This window comes from Poecilia reticulata, chromosome 23 (genome assembly GCF_904066995.2).
Source record: "Poecilia reticulata chromosome 23, P_reticulata-male-v2, whole genome shotgun sequence".
In the NCBI taxonomy this organism is placed as follows: Eukaryota; Metazoa; Chordata; class Actinopteri; order Cyprinodontiformes; family Poeciliidae; genus Poecilia; species Poecilia reticulata.
In genome coordinates, this window is record NC_088852.1 from 10189155 (window position 1) to 10207840 (window position 18686).

The following is an 18686-nucleotide window of genomic DNA, read 5'->3' on the forward strand; positions in this document are numbered from 1 at the left end:
GTGCAAGGGTGAGATAACCGGTTAGTGGAACCTTTAAATGTGAATGCATTTGAATTCAAATTCTTCCAAGTGTGAATGCACACGACTTCTCCGATTACAATTTCTCTTCTGAACATGAAGTTTCTATGACGACTCCAGCAAGTCCACAGCCCAGGCCGTGCCGTAATCTCCCGGTTTAAACCTCAGGCTCTCTTCTGTGCTCTTTCTCTGGTGCCGTTTTCGTGAATCTCCTGAGCCTGCCCCATGCAAAGCAGCCATTAGTAGATGTTTGCTAACAATACAAATTCTATCAACGTTTCCAGGCCTGGCATGGAATGCCGCTAATGCTGATGTGGTTTTGGTGTTACTGGCCCAGTGCAGAGAGCTTTTGGACAGAGAACACGCAGTGTTGTTTTAATAAATGTTAATTGTGCTTTCAAAAATGAAATTATTTTTTTCCACTATGACTATTTGTTGAAAATGACAACTGCATGTTTGCGTAAGGCGTTGGGTGATGAGCTGGGATGACATTTTTCTTTTTCTTCCATTATTTTCAAAAATGAAACCTGTTTCCAAATGCAAACCTTCTAGAGAAAAACTACTTTTTCAAGTAAGTTAAATTTGTGTTCAGAGGTTCTGCTGTATAGGTTTTTGGATCCAATTGCGTTTAAAAAAAATCCAGGTTGGTCTGGATAGCTTTTTTCCTCCTTTTAAAAACAAAGTCCTCATTGGGAAACTACATTTGAATTTATTTAAGCTATCATTATCTCGTTAAAATTTTGTTCTTATTCGTATGCGAGATAAAAACGTTAAATGGATCTAATTTGCAAGGATACACTATGAATTAACTCCATTATTATGCTATAAAGTTTTTATTGAAGGATGTCCCTGTTATTATGCACTGCAGAACAGGGGACATAACCTTATTTGACAACCATCTCTATAAAATATTAGGTGCAATATGTGGTATTTTACCATTTCCTCTCATTTAAGATCTGGAGAAACTAGAAAATATTTCTCTAGACTTTTTTCAAGGACACAAAATCAACAGGTAGTGTTTGCAGTTTTGCTGTTATTCTCCATTTGAGACATAAGCAACACTATTGCCCTATTTGCTGTAGTGCTCTTCGAAACAGCCAAAAGTAAAGGGTAATTTCGCCATTTAGTTCTTAACACATAGTTCTGCCTAACCTTTATCAATTTAAAAAAAAAGAGAAAACCCATGCCTCTCAAAGCTTCGACTCTGATATCGGTGGAAATCTGTGAACGGGCCAACAAAGAATGAAAGCTGTAGATCTGAAAATTCTTAAAATCGTGTTTTTCTGAAGCCTGCTGCACATTAGGAAATGTCACGGTGCTGCTAGGTTTGTTTTGACCAATCAAAGGGTAATTCTTTGACTCAAATACATTTGCAGACTTTCAGTATTAAATTGCTTTCTATTCCCCCTTGGCACATGCATGTTAATCAAAACACACACACACCCACACCTACCTAATGTTGCTAATTTAAGCTAATGCCAATTTTGGTTCCCCCAAGGAGTAAATGTGAAATGAAATGTTGGTGTTTAAGAGTTGTGCTAAAATACACGTACATGATATCCATTTTGAAAGTAAAACGTAAGAGAACAAACAGTATTACATATGAAGTTGGTCCATATCCATTTTAAATACATGAAACAAGCTGTTTTTTGGAACTGTTTAAAACTATTTGCTTTATTTGCTGTTCTGGATTCACAAATGACATTGGACTATATAAATGCAGGAGCAAAATCTGCAATCCTATTTGCGTTAAGGTGCCATTTTTCCTCTATTCAGCCACTAGCACAGCAAATGCAGTAGCAATCAAAGGGAGGGCGAACAGGTTTTATCTGTACCCCGTGAAGCTAATCACACACGATTAATACCTCATTGAAATTTTGGTGGAAGAAAGAAAAGCTTTGCTCTTGCTTTGTGCATTTGCATATTTTAATGTGAAAGATTATTCTCAGGTCTTTTTGTCCTTTGGATAACTTGATATGTTTGCAAATGCGTAAATTGTATTTACGATACAAAGTAAATCCCTGGGTTCTAAGTGTTTTCATTGGAACGTTGATGGCATTCTTCCTGCAAGAGAAGGTTCTTAACTGTCTGGAATTGAAACTTGGGATTTTGTTTTTTTTCCAGGTAACAAAAGCAGGTATCTACCATGGGACTATGCATCATTTCATTCTAACTCTCACTCACAGCCCAGTGCAAGTCAAATAAATATCTATATTCAGGAGTTTCTACAATTATTTTGGTTGAATCAGGGCTCAACATTTCTCCTAGAAATGGTTCAACTGTCCCAAAACGAAAACCAGAACCACAACAAACTGGCTTTCAACCATGAAATTACTAGTTCTCTGGTACAAAGGGGGTTTTAATGAGCATTGATAGGTTTGTTTCATTTGGAAAAATACATTTTGCGAGTATGAAATTGTTCAAATGTACGCACTTGTAGAAAGGTTTTTGGTTCTACAGTTTTTCGGAGCTTATATGTTAAAGTGACCACACCCCTCTGATAGGACAGATATTGTTTTATTCTTAGCATAGATGTATGTTTTTAAACGTGACCTAAATGACTCTGATATTCCACCTTAGATGTCTGTTATACCAAAGCAGCATCCAGCATGTCTTCCCTCCTTTAATTTTTATTTCTAGGATGAAACAACAAATTATTAGAAACATTTCTTAGAACACGAGTCAATTCTCAGGTAACAGGATCTCATGAGCTGCTTACATTTTGTATCTAATAGTGTTTCTATTGCCTAGTCTTGTCTACCGCTGAAAACACAACAAATTTAGCCCTACATGTTTTATACCAAAGAACATTACTCACCAGAGATAATTGCTTATTCTGACTGTGTTCTGAAAAGCTCAGCTTTAATCGTGCCAAGAGCAAACGACACCAGCTTAACGAGAAGACTGAGGCAGTGGGTGATTCTTGACAGACCACTTTTCATCATGCAGAGTTAGGCAACTGAAAATCCTCTTGTAATATTTTAAGGTGTACCTGCTTTAAGTTTCCTTTTGGCTGACTTTCCAGAAAAATATGCCATATGTACTTTTTCCTCCTCCGGTACAAGACATCATTAAACCCCCACCCTTCAAGCACGCCTTCACGAAGTCCTGCACACGTATGGTTAAAAAAAACAAAAAAAACATAGTTTGCCAACACTTTCTCACTGACTCACACACACACACACACGCACACACACACGCACACACACGCACGCACACACACACACACACGCTCAGTCTCATACATATGGCAGACTGGCTAACAAGACAGTTTGACATGTAGGAGCAGGTTTTGCTGACCAATGGGGGTTTCTTACTGCCTTTGGGAGAAACACAAATTTCATACTTTTTCTACCTTTTTCCCCTGTTTTTCTGATGACGGTTAAACACAACCTCAGCTCTGACACAGCAGCACACATAGAAATATACTGTCTCATCACAACTATAGCTGTCTCTACTCCCATCACTTGTTATCTGTTTTAATGCTTTATGATGCACAGTTGAGTGAATAGCAGTTTACTTGCCTTTCTATGTATTTGACACTAAAGCAAACATATTGGAAGCTTCTGCTGCACTAGGTGAATGTTCAGTGACGTGGTTTGCTCCCATGCAACAAGTCAAAATTTGCATGAAACAACGGAGGGGCCTTTGCTTGGACCATTCACAGCACGTTTTGTACCGTTGTGACTTTCTTTATGGGAGTTATTGCAATTATTTTTGACGTTCTCTAAAATTTAAAAGTCTGTAAACATCCCAAACGACACCAAAGTTGCAAGATGGCCGACTTCCTATTTGTTTTTGCAACATGAATGCTGGGAACTTTTGGATAGGTCTGAGGCTGCTCCTCAAGTGTACCAAATTTCATGCCTCTGAAATAAAGTAAGCTAAATGTGATTTTGAAAGTCGCCAGAGGGCGCTGTTACGCTACTGCCTAGTAAATTTCACTCATAGCTGACGCATGCAAAAGCTCTGAGTTACCTCATGTGTATATGCCTCCAAAAAGCCGATTAATTTGACAGAAGGATTGTAAATACCACACATACAATTGATTTTTGCATCACTTTCCCATGTTCAGGCCAAAAACATGCCTTTGGAACATTCTTAAGTGAGTTTAATATAAAGTAAGTGAACATTTTTCAGAAACGTTTGCTCATTTTGGATTCCTACTGACTGATCAGAAGAAAAAGTATGGTTCTATTTATTTGTTCCTTCCACACCAGTTATTGTAATTCTTCTCCAGACAGCCTAACTGAAAAATCAGTTTGTTTTGCAAATTGGCTTTGAGCCGGCAAAATGTATGCATTTCAGCAAGTGTCTGGTCAATAGTGGACGTTTGTAGTGAGCAATTGTCTCCTTGCCTTTCTGTTAGTGAAGAAAATGCTGAGGCAAGAGCTACATAATGCTACTCGGGATTGCTTCCCCAAAATACAGTTGATTGAGCCACTTATAGGTGTGTGTGTGTGTGTGTGTGTGTGTGTGTGTGCGTGTGTGTGTGTGCGTGTGTGCGTGTGTGCGCGTGTGCGTGTGTGTGGGTGTGTGTGTGTGTGTGTGTGTGTGTGTGTGTGCGTGTGTGTGTGTGCGTGTGTGCGCGTGTGCGCGTGCGCGTGTGTGTCTGTGCAAGTTTATGTAGCTGATTTTGATCTAGGATCTTTCAGAAATTCAAGGCTTTTTGACTGAATCGTTTAGGTGAAAATGTTGCGGTTTTAAACGGTACTGTTAAGTTTTAAAAATGTTGCACACTTATGTAAGAAAGAAAGATGAAAGCTGATTATTCTCTGCAAGTAGTTTATTAAAACAATGGCGACTTGGTCAAAAACGGTCAGACGAGGGCTTAGCGTAGCAGAGAAAAGGCAATCAATTCAGCCAAAGGTTGTTTTATCTCGTTGTCAACAAGATCACAACAGCTGGATCATTAATATGACGACATGACCCATTTCCTGTTCCTAATTAGATAATTATTGGCGCGTTATAGATTAAGATTGTCCGGACGCTGTTCTGAATAATACACAGAGAATTATACCCTGTGAGTTTGTGTGCATAAGCTGCTTATGCTACAGCCAGACATGGTATTGGCTAAATGACCTCGCTATCGTTCCTGTCGTCTCACAGTATATTCAGCTGCACTGTGAGATAACATTCTTCCACAGCATTACAATCTGACCCGGTCACCGTGTCTTGACCCGTACAGTGTCCCAGATAAAAATATTTGCACTCGCTACAATCATCCCGAATCCCCCCACCCCCAGATGACAATTTCTCTACTTCAAAATCAGCTTTGCAGCTTGTGTTTTCTCCCTGTTGCATCTTAAATGAACTGATGTGTCCTTGATCTTTGGAAAGCAGTTTCTCTAGGACTGTGGAAGAACACAAATCCTCAAATATTGTGATCTAAGGAAATTCAGGAATGAATGAACTCGAGTGAATCACGTGGAGGTGCGTTGTCCACAAATGGTTCTTGTGGTGGTGGTGGTGTGATGGTCTAGGTCTGGGTCTGTGTCGCTGCCTACCAGAACCTCCTGAAGAAGAATGCTTGTTCATCTGTTCGTGACCTCAAACAGAAGCGCACATGGGTTCTACAGGAGCACAAAAAAAAATCCAAGACTCATCTCTAGCTCCTCCCCTGAATGGCTTAGGAAAAACAAAATGAAGCCTTTGGAGTAAACCTTGCACTCTGCAAACGTTTGATTGTAGTTGTTCCTGTTAAGGGTGATGAAACCAGTTGTTAGGTTTCGGTGCAAATCACGTTTTCAGTCAGTGCCATGTATGTTTGGATTTATTCCTTTCATAATAAAGTGTTTGTAAAGGTACATTTTATTTTTGTGGTGTGAATCACAGGAAGAATGAAGATGAAAAGCCTAAATTCAGTCTGTTTGACTTCTTCACTCTTTTTCCAGACTATCGGACCTTGGTCTTCCAACAACATGCTAAATTTACTTCACCTGAGAAGAGGTCTCTGGACCACTGAGCAACAGTCCAGGTAAGACTCTTTTCATAAGTCTGGTTTAAGGAAAGCAACATTTGTTGTGAATAGGTCTGTGTGTGATGGCTATTAAACCTCTGAGACTAGTTAATGTCACCCAAACTCTTAAGGTGAGTTTCAGCTGCAAGATTCTTTCAGGAGTTATGGATGTTTTTTGTTTTTTTTTAAGAATAACATTTTCTGTAAGAAAATCAAATCAAGAAGGTAGAAAAAAAAACCAAAGTTGATAGTATTGGCAGTTTCTAATTTGTTGCGATAGCGGAGATGCATGAAAAAGGGAAGTGCACATGCAGTATATAATTGTAATACGTTGCTCTATTGCTTATGTATCAAATGCTTTTGGTGAGAATTCACAGATTAATAATCTGTCCTAGAATTTTAGTGATTTTCTGCATTTTTGGCCTCTGAGGCTGGTGATGGTCAGTGATTTGCTGATAAGTGTTTTACTGGGTTTGCCTTAATAAAATGAATTCCACTTTGGGGATGGAGAGAATAACTCCTATCAAAGTTTTCTTTAAGACATTTTACCAAGCAAAGTTAAAATATTTTGTGATGTTTATCTTCTGAGACTGATTAAAGCAATCAAAACTACAAGATTTGTTGATCCTTCATGCTTAAGTGGAGCACACAATTTGCAATGTTTCTGTTCTTATGAGATGCCGCTCATGCGCTGATGTGATAAAAACTTTTTGGATTCTGCTGTTAAATTGAATTTTATTTCAGAGCATAACAACCGTGAAACCCAGAAATTGTCTTTATAGAGTTGATTATAATCATCGTCAGAGCTTTTGTTTCCCTTTTTCCCTCCCATGTACTGCTGTGAGTTTGTATTGGGCCGGTTAATTTAAAATCCATGTCTACCTACAGTATGCATTCCCTCATAGTTTGGAGTGGAAGTTTATGGGTTTTAAGCCACTGATGCACAAACAATCTGAGATTACCGCTTCTATGGTCTGATTGCTTTGGTCCGATGTCACGGTTGTGTCCCTACAACATAAGAGCACTCCTGCAGGAACAATAGCTAATTAGCGGAGAACATAATTTGTGTAAATTGTCTGGCTTTTCACATCTTGATATGTAAACACACAGGGAAAAAAACAGGGATTGGTTCTGTAGAAAACTATTCAAGAACAAGGAGTCAAAATGTGACTTATGTGACAAATCATTTGCCCATCTTCCCCAGATATGGTAGAATATAAAGATGGTTGTGGTTTAGATAGATGAATAAAAGATTCCTCTGCAATGCAGAGTCACTTTAAGTGCAAAATAACATTTCCCATCAGTGCCCTTAAAACATTAAACCCCTGGACAAATGTGAGGAAACCATGTTGTAGAAACCTCAGTAAAGAAGTGAGATTAAGTTTTTTTTACTAAAAACTATAAACGCCACTGTTTGCCCTCTGTAACATTGCCTCAGGATATACAGATGACTATATTGACATGTATTTCCCAACTTATAAAAAAATCAATCTACCTTCCTGAAAATAGTTTTCCTTTCCTGCAGTCAGATGCTTCCTTTCCACCTGCTCTTTCTCTCGCCTGATCAACCTTTGCCTGTGTCCTTCGTTTTCCACACACATATTGGTTTTCTTTCACTTTATTCCATTGGTCAATCCTTTCTTATCCCTTCCTTTTATTAATTTTATTTTCAAATTATTTCTTTTTGTTTCTGCCTGTTATTTCCCAAAGGAAAATATCAATATGGACAAATCCCAACTGAGTAGAGCAAAGAGTTATCACTGAAAATACTCTTCTCATTACGGCATTATAAGCCAGGTTTCCTGACGACAGCTAGATGCAGCGTTGTAGTTCATCACCAAGCTGTCGCAGCTACAGGCAGATGTGCCAAACTTATTAAAATCACAACCTCAAATCATTATTTTCTCTACCATTTTGCCTTTAACTATTGTATATTTTAGTTCATGTCGATTTTAGTGGTAATTGCTGAACTTAAAAAAAAAAAAAAGTGCTATAAAAAAAAAATTGTTTGTTCTTCTAGTTTTGCCACTTTGTTGAACTTAAATATTTCAGAACACGAAAATACATTTTAGTATCAGAGAAAGTTGAGTTAATTTTTTTCAAATGAATTCAATTAAAAGTAAGAAAGTAAATAGAACAAAAAGCCATAAAACCTAACAGCTGCCTGTAGGTTGCCTCCGAAAACTGCCGTTGGCATTAATAATAACTGGCTGTGAGTTTTTCAAATCACTGAGAAATTTAACAGACTCTCGTTTGCAAAATGTATCGATTTCCATGCACGGGCAGCCTGTTGAAGGTCAAGCTGTAGCTTCTCAATTTGATTCATGTCCAGACTTTTGGCCGCTCCAAAATATTTTTTCTTTTGTTGATCCATTTAGCGGTGGACGTGCTTTTGTGTCTTGGAATATTTTTCAGCTGCACGACCTAGAAGCTCTTTCAGGATTTTCTGCCAGAGGGCAGAATTCATGGTTTTAATAAATTATGAAAAACTGTCTATATCCCGAAGCAGCTCTAGATCATTAAGCTACCATCGCTACGGTTTGTTCGACTTTGGCATGATGTCCTTTTTCCCCAAACACAGTTGGTTTCTCATCAGATGTAATGGAAACCTTTGAGACAACTCATCTGAGGCGAGTGCTTTAGATTTCGCCGTGGTGTTTTTTTGACTGCCTGGTCAGGTGGGAAGGTTTCCCAATGCTCCACGTTTTCTCCACTTGTGAATAACGACTCGCAAAGCTTAGAAAATGTCTTTGTAGCTCTTTTTCAGCTAATGGTTTCACAAACCTCTCATTTTATTCTTCCAGTTTCATTTTAATTGATCAGGTCATAATGTGTTCCTATTATTAATTCACATCAGACAGATCCCGTTTAAATGATTTTTTGATTCGGCGGGTCTGGCAGCAATTAGCTCTGGAATTGTGATGGTGAAACTGAATTAAAAATGTGGACAATCACAGTTAATTGTCTGTTTAACAAAGAGTGCAATTATATTTTCGCACAGAGGCAGTTTCATTTGAGTTGTTTTCCCCTTAAATAAATAAGTCATTTGGAAATTGCATCTTGCCATTACTTAGGGTATTTTTTTGTAGGATATGAAAGGATGTTTAATCTGAAGCAAATTTGCCAAATAGCACAAAAAAGAAGAAATACAAAAGGAGAGAAATGCCCGTTTCACTGCACTCTTTCATCCATTTTGCATTTTCCTCTGCTTCAACGCTGACCTTTCTGTTCCTTACCTTTCCACATCGGAGGAAGGGAGCTGCCCTATTTTTCCTGGGAATTAAATTAAACTAATCCTTTTCAGTTTTTCCTGACTAACTTGGTTGACAGAGTAGTGATGCATTTCTTGGAATTGCAACTGTCAGGCTCGTCAGATAGCTGAGCTTGGCTCTTTTCACTGAAAACTGTCAACCTTTGGGGTAAATCCGCTAATGCGCCCACACACAAGCATGGTGTGTGGACACATACATTATTAGACCATCTCATTTTTCCTTGTTTTTCTGTCAAGAGTGTTTTAAGTTATATGTAGCAGAGTTATAGCAGAGCTGTGTCATTTTGTTGCAAGTCCACCTCTAAACAGCTTTAAAAAATGTGGCCAACTTGACTGCGACAGAGATGATCTGGGAGGACAATACCCATACTATTCACTGTCAGAAACCGTCCATAACCAGTGGTGGAGAAAGTACTCAAAAAATGTACTTAAGTAAAAGTACAAATACACAGACAAAAATGTACTCAAGTAAAAGTAAAACTACCACATTAACATTCGTACTTAAGTAAAAGTAAAAAAGTACTGGCTTTTAAAAATACTTAAGTAATAAAAGTAAAAGTACTTGCTGAATGCATTACCTAATCCCTAATACAATATCATTAAGTGAACCGATCATATTTAATTTTAATACATTAGAAATGTGGCTTTTTAATGAACAATGCCACAGATAAAGCATGTTTTTATTATGTTTACTCTGTAACATAGTTTAGACTTAGATATGTGATTCTATGCATCATAATTTCAGGGAAGGAAACATCTTGTCTCCTGTCCTAACATAGCATGAACTTCACTTTTTTGCCACTAGTGGCATTTATTTTTAAAGAAATCCAACAGAAAGGTGGGGGAGGACATGCAACCAAGGAGCCACGTAGCAGAGTTGTAGTCAAGACCACCTACCCAAGACCCTAAGTCAAGATCAGCAACCCGCGCTACGTGACACAAAAAAATGAAGTTTTACCTATCAAAATTGCTTCTCAAATTGATCTTAAAGACCCACATTCCCATAAACACCTAGATATTAAATACTTGGAGCTGAAATAAATTTAATCAGTAAAGATCCGTCCAGAAGAATCGGATTGTTCCTGAATGTCATATCAATGCAGACTTTGGTCACAGCGTTGTGCCATAAATGCGACACCTCAGTCAACACCTGCACACAATAATTCAGCGCATGAGTGACTTTTTTTCATCGCAGATGCAACATTTGTCTCTGTACAGCTAGCTTTGCTAGCATCACATCCACAGAGCTTACCTTTCTTTAAGCTTCGAAGTGACGCTAAAAGTTGGACAAAGTCCCCACCGTCTGTGAAAGCGAAGCGCTGCTGATTTTACGTGTCGCCATATCAATTTATGCAGCGCTATTATATTACTGACGATTAGATAGACATCTCCTCCCGCTCAGAGAAAACCACTGCGCATGTCTGGAGCTCCGCGTGCGAGTAAAGGTGGAGGCGATGTGTGACAATAGACATGTAAGTGACGTTATTGAATGGATTTTACGGCGCAACCATAAGTTCCTGAACTTCACATTTTAAAGGACAAAAAGCGCAACGCCACTTGGATGTAACGAGTAACGCGACAGTTTTGTAGAAATGTAGTGAAGTAGAAAGTACAGATACTTACTGTAAAATGTAGTGGAGTAAAAGTAGAAAGTACCCATTATTAAATCTACTTAAGTAAAGTACAGATACACGAAAACTGTACTTAAGTACAGTAACGAAGTATTTGTACTTCGTTACTTCCCACCACTGTCCATAACCAAAACTTTCTCTCAGGAAGAGTCGTCGAAAATTCCTCCATAGCAATTAGAGACTCACTGTAAATGTTTTATAGGATCTGTGGCTGCCAACTGAAACATTTATGTGTGAAAAGCAAAATCAGAATTGTTTTTCAGCTGTGTATATGCATGTTGTTAACTTGCTGCATGTTGCTGTATTTTAGTGGTTTCCACTCGGGTCCAAACATGCAGAAATTAAACGTATTTTGTTAAACATCAAATCCTGTTGAGAGCTTTTCCATACACATTTATCAGGCATTTTATTAAGCACACCCTACTAACACCCAGTTTCAGATCAGGAACAGCCTTAATTCTTAATGCCATCGACTCGGCAAGATATTAAACATTTAGCATCTTTGGTCCTTGTTGACATGATGGCATCACCGAGTTGCAGCAGCAGAGTTGTCAACTGTACCTTAATGAAGGGAATCTACAGTTCCTACAAAAGCCAAAGCTGCTCTCTTTAGATTAAAATCAAATGACAGTGGAAGCTGTTGGGTTACAATGGAGTTATGGTTGCAGAGGGGGTAAACATGGTGAGCTGCAGTTCTCATGTGGTCTCTGGAATTAGGGGAAGGACACAAGGAAAGAATGAAAGACAAAGTAGAGAAAGACGGGACTCAACAAAAGGAGGAATCCTAAAAAATACCAAAAGCAGTAAAGTCTGCCAATACAAATCTTGATCTTATTTTCTTGCTTTGTACAGTATCTTTACAGGGAAAAAATGTACAAAATTTAAACTCCACACTTTTTCAGAATGTGCAGAAATTCCATCACACTCTTCCGTCTCCTGATTCTTGCTTGAAGCATATTGTTTTCACCACTTCTAGATGGCCAGAGATGTGATTGGATGATTCACTAATTGTGTTAAGAAGCAATTAAAGAGGATTAATCCCGGACCCTCTTTCTCTTTGCCATGTTGATGATAACTATAGGATGCGGTAGGCTGCGTACGTCTGCTTCTGTTGCATCTTGCGGCTCTATCTCTCTAGCATTTTGTCTGGCTACATAAATTAATTTATGGTTCACGACATTCCCTGTGAGCTGCCGGTCTGGATATGACTAATTGCAAGGTATATAGGTGGCAAACATAGCATAAAATATAACCATGCAAAACATCCATTTCAACAGACAAGTATACAGACTTAACTAGATGATGAGCTACCTAGCCTGTAATAAAGGCAATTTTCTAATCACCCTCCTGCATTGCAAAGCAAACCAATCATTTGGCTGCAAATCTTCTTGTCATTTGGTGGTCGGTCAGGCTTGCAGTCAACAACTGAGGCAGTCAGCAAAGTTACCCAGATAATTTTTGCCTGCCAGGCTTTCCCTCTACTGTCCCGTAAGCCAGTATAATTAGCTTTTCCAAAGCAAACAAGCTTTCCCACCAGCATGCTCAATCCAAAGAATGTGAGAAGCATGATGGATTTGAGGGCGGTATGAAAAATTATGGGAAATGACAGAAGCCGATAAAAAAAATTAACAAGGTAACGGACACATACTATTTAATTAACATAAATGGTTTGGCAGCAGTGTCTGGGAGCTCTGCTGACCATTGTTTCACGAGGCCAAGTGGTGCCAAAAGCATCATAACAGACTTCATTTTGTGCACCTGCCAACTGTAATCTGCACACAAAACACACCACACATCGAAGGGCGCAGCCGGACAAAAGCACATACATGTGTATGCAGTCAAAAACGCCTTTGTTGTATTAATATGCTGCCGCCTGATAAGATATTAAACCTTTTAATCGGTTAGTTGAATACCCATTGTTGCAGCAAAATGACACCAGAGAGCTTCGGTTATGGAGTAATTCTCATGATGAATTATGCCATAACGTTCGTGCGTCTGTGTGTAATGAAAGAATGACACAGAATAAATTATGAAAATGATTTAATAGAACAGTTTTGCAATATGGCCAAGGGATCTAGCGTAGAAGTGGGTTCAAACGAGATGGTGTAAACTGAAAAAAAAAACAAAAAAAAGGAAAAAGAAATATGTACAAATTAAATGTGAAGGTCCAGCGAATTTGCAATTATCTTTAAACAACCTCATTGAAAATTCTCCCACATTGACTGGAATTTATTTCTTAATACAGTTGCCTCTCATTTCAAGTCAGTCATAATCCAATATTCTTTATTTAAATATTTTAAGCAGAACTTAAGCTATGTGAACTCATTATAGTTCAGTTAACAATGCAAAGTATTTGCATTTTCCTATGTGGCTGTTACTGCCAAAGCCATAAAATACATTGTTTTCATATTATCTTCAGCTGTTCGGCTTTATACAGAGGATGGAGCCTGCCAAAAATAGCAGGTACATCTTATTTACATTATTTTCAGCTGTTCGGCTTTATATGGAGGATGGAGCCTGCCAAAAATAGCAAGGAATATCGGAAAAAAGAAATGGCTTTATAAAGTCATTAATTCGCCGAATATTGCATACAAAAAATTTAAATAAGATCTATCCCATCTTACTTGATCATACACTGTGACATTATCATTTATCATTTTCGACAATATTAATTTAAAATTATACATAGTGTTAAATTGTAGTGGTGTTGTACAATTGTAAATCGTACTTTAGGCGAAAGTAAGATTTATCAGTCCATCCAAAGCAGGGTTTTTTTTCTATTGGATACCTTAGCTTATTTGTATAGTAATAAAATAAAAATATAAAATGAGTTTTCTTGAAAAGGAGGAAAAGGAGCAAAAGGAAAAGAAAGTTAATATGTAGCACTGAATTCTATCAAATTAATATTGCAGAATGGAATTACTATTCAAATTGATGAATTTGTCACTAAAAACTACATTTATTGCAGTAGCCCAAAAATTTGGTCAAAGAAAAGATTATATTTTTCTAAAATTCTTAGTGCAAAATTATGCTACTGAAATAAATTTCATCTCAGACCATTACATGTCTTTATTACAGATACCAAAAATTGTAGAGGACACAACAGTAAAAAAAAAAAAAAAAAATACTTACAGTAAACAATACTCTAAAATTAAAGTAAAATGTAATTTTACAGCTCATTAGTTACTGCTACCTTTTCCTCAACAGAGTGAAGATTGTTGAGGAACACAGAGGTCAAAAAAATGCACTTCTGTTTTGGTTTTTAAGAGTGAAGATTCTTGTGTTCACACAGAGCAGCTAATTAAAATGGATCGGTCGAGTGCTTTTAAGCATGGAGCCAAACTAGTTGAATCTAAGCACTTCATTAGAATATCATTATCATGCACTTGACCTCAAAGTTGACAGAGAAAAAAAAATATTATGCAAGTTTAAGCTTATCAGTACCTTGTGAGACTATAAGACAAAAGAGCAACTTATAAGGGAAGACTGTATCGCTGCACGGTTTTTCTTTGTTTTAATCTAACTTGGTATATTTGTGTACACAACGTGATGGCAAAGGTTCAGAAATATTACAGAGCTGGAAATCTGTTCTGCATGTCTACATTCTGTTTATTAATATATATATATATATATATATATATATATATATATATATATATATATATATATATAGATATATATATAGATATATAGATATGTTGGTTGTTTTTTAAAATGTTTGTATTTTTTCCTGCTGAGTCAACCTTTTCTCAGCTGGCCTCTGCTCGGTGGCAGACTAACCCTACCAAGGCAGACCTGTCAATCAATGTTCCCAACACAACACAGATGCTCAACATGAATTCATAAATGAAAAATAAACACATTTCCATACATGGCAGAGCAACGTTCACTTTAGGAGCCAACCAACTAAACAGCAAAAAGCCTGTGAGGTATGATTATGAAACAGCAGATATGTGGCTGTTTCTACTTTGCATATACTCAGAAGTAACTGTCTGCAAAAAAAAAAAAGTTTGATCTCATGTAAAAATGTTGAAGCAAGAAGCTCGCAAACAAGCCAGTTCGACATTTCAACTTGCAAACCATTAATCAGATGTTAAAGTTCAACAAAAAAATATTATTTATATAGACTATACACCTTCAGGTTTCTTTAGGGGACTAACCAGAGTTGAAGCAATGACATTTGTAGATGCCACAACCAAGACATGGTGTTCATTTCCTAAAGGGTTGGCAGAAGGGCCTTATTCTAGCAAGATTATTGTTACAAAGCCACACTCTCAGAAGGCTGCGCAAGGAGAAGACAGTAAAAACCTCTCCTGACCTCATGTCTGACTTGAATCTAGCAGGCCACATTTGGAGTTTTTTTTTCAATGGGTAAAGCTGGAAGAAAAGTCTGGTAAAGAAAGTGAAAGAAATGTCTGTCAAAAGGCAAAACATTATAACATAAAAACAGCAATGTCCTTTATGTCAAGAGGCCTGTCAACTGAAATTCAAAGTAAATACAAACCTAAAATAGAAGTTCAAGAAGAGCTGAAAGACTCTCAAATCTTCTTTTCTGGGGTTTTTTCAGTCGACATGGTGACATAGTTGTTGTTTCTTAATTTTACATCATACTTAATCTCAAAGTGAAGTATTTTACAGATCATATTTTTTACTCATATAAGTAATTGCTTTACAGGCTCGTACAAATGTTGCAATCCCCTATTTAATCCAAAAGGAGTGAGCAACAAAGAACTGACAGAGCCTTATGGAAAGCCTGGGGAAAGTCTTTGCTAGAAAACGGGTTTTCCACCTGCTGCCTTACAAAGAGGGAAAGGTATAACCAATGAATAAATATGCATAGACTCCCAGCTGTTGCACCTTAGAGAGCAGCCTGGATGGGGCTGATTTGCATCAAATGAAAATAGAAATCCATGAACAAAAGCAAAAGATGACTATTTGACACCAGACGAAAAAAGGTAGGACGATCTTAGGTACGGCACAGTTTCCTGCCTGTAGATTGAAAAAGAGATTCATTTTGTCCTGTGCGAACTGACAAAGCATGTGGCATGCTAATATCGTGCGCCCTTTAAAATAAAACCTCTCTACTTGTTTCTTGCGTAGGGCTCTTTTCTGAATTGCATAAAAGATCTTGATCCACTTTGTGACAGGCTGAACTATAACTAATTGCAATAATTATGACTAAGGTCAGATTTTGACATTGACATAGCCACTTCTCACTCAGATGGTTTAGTAGAATGAATTTAAAAATCCAGTTAAAAAACCCTTTCTGCCCTTCTTTTTACAAAATATTTCAAGCATCTCTTTAAAAAAAACATTATTTATAAACAAGATAATGGAAGAGATCTAAACAGTTGAATAATTAAAACTTTATAAAACAAGAACAAGCAAAAAAATTTTATGATCCTCAATCATGGCTATTAAACATTCATAATGTTTAGTACTGTATTTCATTAAATTCCTTGTGCCCTTTGTAAACTGTAAATAACACTTTATAACAAACATTTGGCAACAAAATGCTACACCGCAAGGATAATAGTAATACAAGGGTAGTAAAAAAGGAAAAAAAGAAAAGAAAAAAGACATAACAGTAAAATAATCCATGAGTAAAAAGCTCTATTCTTTACAATAACCAACAGGTTAGTTTGGTTCTTTACGGCCCAGACGACTCGACTATAAGAAGATCTTATAAAGACTTTTCCACAGTTTTGAGGCAACTGAGGAGACGTTTGTTTAAAACATCCCGTCTCATGTTGACTGAAAGGACAGAGGGTCTTTAAGGCCTGATAAAAGACAAATGCAGTGTTGGGTAAAAGTAAATTCCAGAGTTTCCCCCCAGGGTACTATAAGCCTGGCAGGCCTCCAGGCTTTATTTGTGCCCCCACCTGGCTTAGCATTGCTTATTTATTTAAGTCGTTTTAAAATTTTTTGCATTTTTTTTTAAGACTTTATATTTGGTGTTCAGGTGTTAACCTTCCAATCTTTCCAACACATGATTATCAAGTGACATTTTCAAATTTCCTGCCAACTTTAAACATTTTTTAACTGGATGACTGACTGCCAACGCACCCAACCACCAGGCTTAGCAGGTTTTCTGGGGGGAAACCTTGAATTCTGATTGTGTTTCCCAAGCAATCCTCAGAACTATTTATCATCTGCTTCACTTCTCTGTAAACATCCCTAAAACTTTCTCACTTTCTCACCGAGAAACGATAATTCCACAAACAAAAATGACAGATGGGAAAACAGAATTATTTATTTGGTTAGACTTTTGAAACTGATTTCAATTTTTGCTCCTTTTTTGAACACTCTGAACCATTCTCTGTCAACCATTCTTTGGCTTTACTCTTTATCGGCTGTGTCTACTTTTAACATTACACAGCTGTATGATTGTATGAATCCAGGCTGTCCAGATAACATTCTTTCAGGTCACCTGTATTCAGCTGATGAAGCAGAGTCTTCTGTAATTGTGTGAAAGATGAAGTGGGCTTCTTAAATCACTGCAGTCCGGTTTTTTTGTTTGTGCTTGGGGGAAAACTGAGTTCCCATTGATGCAAAGCAAAATTCATCTATTTGGTTGGGGGAGTCACATTGAAGTTCCATATTCTGGTTGCTTCATCTGTCTCACACACACTCCTTATATTTTTTAATCATCTTTATATTAGCACTTTTGAAAAAAAAGGTTCTACGAATGCCTAAGGTGAATTCATGGATAACTTCAAAGTAATATCTTAAAGTTTAAAGAAACTCTTGACATCAAACACAGCTGTAGACATTTAACTTCAGGAGATCATATTTGTTGTTTATTAAGCGTAGATCATTTGCATATTAAACCCTCCATCCTCCTTGCTTTTCTTCGCAGTCTGTCATGTCACATCAAATCACACCACGAACGGCAAACAAGTCAGCATTTCATTCACTTAATGAGAGATGCTGGTGGCCCACTTCCATGTTAATAAAAATCCTATGCTAATTAATGTTTTAAGCCAGTTGATTAAAAGTAAGTGTGCTAATAAGTGTTTATTTACAGCGCTGGAGTTGAGACTAAACAACATGCGCGCAGGTCAAAGCTGTTCCACCCTCATTAGACAAAGATCTATCAAACTTTAGCCATGCCGGTCCATCACAGGCTGTGACTCACAGAGCAAATGCTTCTTCATCACTGTAAATTAGGTGGACTGAAGCCTATTTGTTCTTCTGTTTCATTAAAAGATAAAGCAAATAATGAACACTTGCTTAGGGATAGCCATTATGTTAAATTATGTCTTAATGAACCGGTGCCTTTTGTTGGCCACGTTGTCTCTCTGCAGCTTGTGATGTAAATGTAAATCCAGGAAGTTACGTTATTTATTGTTTCATTCTCTGTTGGATGTAGAACGGAAGCAAACTGTAACACAAATAATTTCTTGGATTCTTACTTTTGAGCTGCAGCTCATGAATGTTAGTTTCAAAGCCGTAACTTACAAATACTGTTCACATAGATGTTTTTTATTATTATTTGTATTAAAATGAGTCGAAAAAAAGAGATTTAGATATGTTAGAATTATCAAAATTGTTTGTACTTAAATGCAAGAATGAGAGTTTTTTTTTTTTTCTTTTTGTACGTTCAAAGTCAGAACTATATATTTTCTTCATATAGGTCATATTTGGCTGTGCTCACACCAAATTTTCTGTTGCCTAAGATTAGGTTTTATGATGACCATTAGAACACATTGATTTTGTTGTCATCAAGCCACGTTGTAGCTGATGTATTTGTAATATGTGGTGTCGATGTCTGTAACATATTTGCGCCCAGTGTTAAACTTCCTGA

At 37.2% G+C, this 18686-nt stretch overlaps 1 long non-coding RNA gene across 2 annotated transcripts in view; it reads left to right on the forward strand.

Moving 5' to 3' along the window:
• The window catches only part of LOC103459423 (uncharacterized), a 216771-nt gene that overhangs the window by 153472 nt on the left and 44613 nt on the right, over window positions 1-18686 (forward strand). For both annotated transcript variants that reach the window (XR_014086095.1, XR_014086096.1), the window contains one exon: window positions 5913-5995. This is a non-coding gene — a long non-coding RNA (uncharacterized LOC103459423). The remainder of the gene's footprint in view (window positions 1-5912; window positions 5996-18686) is intronic.